Source organism: Elgaria multicarinata, chromosome 3 (genome assembly GCF_023053635.1).
Source record: "Elgaria multicarinata webbii isolate HBS135686 ecotype San Diego chromosome 3, rElgMul1.1.pri, whole genome shotgun sequence".
NCBI lineage: Eukaryota > Metazoa > Chordata > Lepidosauria > Squamata > Anguidae > Elgaria > Elgaria multicarinata.
Window position 1 is genome coordinate 88,318,169 of NC_086173.1, and position 4,415 is coordinate 88,322,583.

Sequence of the window (4,415 nt, forward strand, 5' to 3'; positions counted from 1 at the left end):
TCAAACGAAGTGCAGAGGTCCAGCAGAATCAGGCTGCTTTGGTCCAATTCTCCTGGGTTCCTAGACAAAGCTCTGAATGCTTTGGGTGTGTTTGGGTGGTGGTGGTGAGGAATGCCATAGAGTGGATCACAGGTTCTAATCCTAGAGCTTAAGTTCATGGGCTCCAATCACTGCACTTTGTGAGGATGGGTTCGTGACAGTGCCTGGCACTTCACTATGAAAAAGCCTTAAACTGGTTTTGAAGCATCACAACTCACTTGCCATTGGCACTATCATTCTAAAATGTTGCAGGTTTCTTGCCTGTGGGTACCTGTATTATGTGCACCATTTTCATACAACTTGACCCCCGCCCCAAATGTGAAGGCATGGAAGGGAAAGCTCCCAATGGAGAACTTCCCTTCCACATCAATGGCTGCACCTAACCTTCTGAAACTTTGCTTAGGAATGCCTCGAGGTTATCTGTAATTTTCAGAACAGTTCTCAAAGAAAATAGGGGGATAAGTACATTCTCTTTTAGAGACCCTCAAAATGTCAAGGCAGCTCTTGCAAAAAACCCAACACCCTTGTAGCTATTGTTCCAAAATTTGGTAGGCTTTATCCCCTCAGAAGGGGCAGCTATTACCTAATTTTGGACAGGAGGGAAAAAAAACAAAACTTCCCATGATAGTCAACTTTAAGAAATTTTCAAATTTCACTGTTTGGGTTGTAATTTGACATCTAGATTTCTCATTAAAATCTCAGAATCAATGTTTGATGTCAGAACGCAAGGCCTGACTGTTTTGATTGATATCAGATCTGGTGTTGTATCCAGATCTAATCATGTTTAAACTAGACCCACTGAAATCAGTGAGACAAGTTAATCACAACGAATATAAGTCCCACTGACTTCAATGGGTATGGATCCAACCCCTGCAATTAAATTTTGTAAATTTTATCTTAACTTCATCAATTTATTCAGCTACAGTCCACTATTGACTACTCTTTCCTCCCAACTAGCAATTCGGATGGAGAAAAACCTCTTGCACTAATTACTATATCAGCTCTCAGATTCAGTAAAGAGATCTACAATTCAGTGGCAGAATTTGGGGACTTTCAGAACCAAATAAGTCCGGAGGCAGTGGTGGTAGTAGTTACTGCAGAATTTCAGAGCCAGGGCCCTGTCTATGCAGTGGCAGAGTTAAGAAACTGTCCTTACTCTCCATAAAGCCAACAGATGTCATTATTATTGGCTATTTGGAGTTTTTAAAAATGTTGACTAATTGGTGCTATTAATCAACTTGTTTTCCCTGAATAATCAGTGGGACTGAAACAAGCAAAAACTCTGGAACTCAAGAGCAGAAATTCCTTCCTCCATGTGGCGAATTTGAGGGGAAAAACCTCTTTCAGATTTTTCTTCACTTTGTATTAAAAACAAGCTGTTAGCAGTTTCACCTTTAAAAAAACAGAAGAAATAAACTTTGGCTTCTCTTCTAACAAAAACAAGAAAGAGCCTTGTGGCACATTAAAGACTAACAAATTTGTTATGGCATAAGCTTTTCTGGGCCAGAGTCCGAGCTGCCATCCTAACTTGCTCTATACAGATCTGTATTAAACAAGGCAGTGAGTTTGGGAACAGTGATGCTTGGAGCTGAATTCTAGCATGATGGAACTGTGCTTCCTGTTTGCCTGCCTGCAAACAGATCTGTTTTCTATTCCAAGCTGGCTTCCGTGCTCAATTCTCTGGTTTTGTTCAGACATTTAGTGGCTCCACTATTCCTCTCAGATCACAAAGATAGGAGAATACACTTCATATTACACCCATACTTCAGAATAATGTTTTTTAGAGCAGTGCAAGACCGGCTTCAAAAACAAAACAAATTCAAGGGCCATCAATATTACAATAGCCCTCTTTATAAGAGACGGATGGACATTGATTTCAACTGCTCCTGTCCCTTTCTCAGAGGGGTATCCCCCCCTTTGAGTTTTGTGTTATCTTAAAAACGAACACATTTACCATGGTGAAAGCTTTTGTGGGCCAGAGTCAATTTCACCAAATACATGGAATATTTTCGAGTTGGCAAGTGGAGAATGTAGAGGGAAAATAGTGTAAGCAGTGAGAACAGAAGGAAGTGAAATGCAAAAAGGTAGACTGATAATTCAGTTAACACTTACATCAGGGATGGAGAATATGTACGTGGATTGCAACTCCCATCATCCCTCACCATGGGCTATGCTGGCTAGGACTGATGTGAGTTGCAGCCCAACGTCTGGAGGACCATGTGTTCCCCACCCCTTGCTTACACATATATAAAATAATTGCAATGACCAGTCTGGCCATCTTGATTTGCTTTTTCACTTCAACATGTGGCTGTTGTAGTATAAGAAATGCCTGATATAAATCCTTCATTGAAGGGCTCTGAGCACCTCTACATTAAGGAAAAAATCCACACCATTTTTTCGTCTGGTGTCTTTTTGTGTTGACTATGGCTCCTTTAAATGGCAACCTAGCTATTTGTAATTGAAAAACATCCCCTCTTGGCAATACTCCATAACATTAAATGAAACAGCGCCATCTATTGCATCGCAATAATTTTAAATAATGCGTTCTCTGAGCTTTTATTGTGGGAAGGTCTGAGAGACATCCTGACAGTTGAGTGTGTCATGTAAACTTCTGTAAGTGGCTAATCATAAGTGTGCATTAAATCCCTCATGGAGAGAAGTTCTGAGTATGACAAGTCAGAACAGATGGTTGTTTCATAGGGCTCAGCTGCAGTGAATGGCTCTGACAATATGTTCTGGGTGAAAGCCAGAAGCATATCATACATACATACATATATATATATAAATAAATAATAGCTTTTCGATGTAAAGGGATGCTTGCATGCCTGTTACGTAATTGCATAGTAGTGTCCACAAAATGAATCTGCTGTGTGCACTGGTCTAAGCTCAAGCTGGTGGAGTGAAAGTTGAAGAAGTCCTGGTGGACAACTGCACCTGTTCTGACTCATCAGGAAGAGGCTACAATACTCAGTGAAGCAAAATAGCCATACTTGTATCTCAGGAGTAATCTACTACAGAAGAGATACAGAAGATAAAGTGATAGAATACCACTTGCTGTTCTCCTATAGCTTCCAGCTAAAACCACTCCAGTGTGTCATCAATGATCTACAGCCCTCCTGCACAATTATACTTCCTTCTCAGAAGCCTTGGGTGAGAGGCTTGTCTTTGCCTAATTCAGACAGCCCCCTGATGTAAAGCAGCTACTCACCGGCAGTAGAAGGCCACACAAGACAGACCCCAAAGCAGAGACAAAACCCTGAAACAAACCCAGATGCCAACAGTATCCCTGTATCCACCAAGGCAGCACATAGATCATTTTGCTCTGGAGAAAATTGAAATTATACTCTATACCCTTACTTGAATTGCCCTGAAGAAGGACTTCATAAGTCTGAAACGTGTTGGCAAAACAAATATTTCCACCCCTTGCCCTTGGCTTTTTTTCACTTGCTACTTCGGGTTTCCTTTTGTTTTTGGCAATTTTCGTTTTTGTGGTAGCACTATTACAGGATCGAACACTGTCAGCCACAACAAGAAGGATTCACTCACCTGTTCATCTTCAAATGTGATATATATATTCTATCATGTGCCATCAGTGCCCCTCTGTATTCTATACAGGATGTACAGGCTGTGGTTGAAATAGCAAAAACACAATTGGGGTGCTGAGCACTCAACCACAAAGACTCACTCATGAAATATAAATTAGTAATTGTAATAGATTGTGTCTAATTTATATTTCTATACAGGATGAACAGACCAGTCTCTCTCCAGCAATATAAATGGAAACAAAGCTGACCGTATTTAGAAACCAGTAGGATAATATTTCACGCTCCCAAACATTCTATTGCTGACTTAAATTGGCCTTTCTTAAACAAGGGATCTTCAAAGAGAGACTTCAGTGTGAAACTGTTGAATTACAACTTATTAAGAAGTTCCGTTCTATTACTCATGGCCTAAATTGAGATAACAGGCTTTTATCTCACTACAGGTTTCATTGAGCGTACCAGTGAGATGATATCTGTATTACAAACAATACTGCTTTGCAAATAGTCACCGTAATTGTTTTACATACATCTAAGTTTTAATATAGTTAACCAAGTCTGTATTTTTTGCATGTCATTCCCTCAGATCTCATTGCTATTTTTTCTCTCTGCATCCATGTGTACCTGCCAACAACAAAGGCAACCTTGCAAACAAGTAGCTAAGAATATAATGCCAAAAATGATAGGTAGGTACCCACTGTGTGTCAACACCACCGGTCAGAGCATTCTGTTAGCAGGCAGAGCCCTCTGCTGGTGAACCAAGAACTGACACCAAGAGCAGGAACTCCTTATAACCCCTGAGAAAACAACATTTGAAAGAGTAGGAAATCCCAGTAC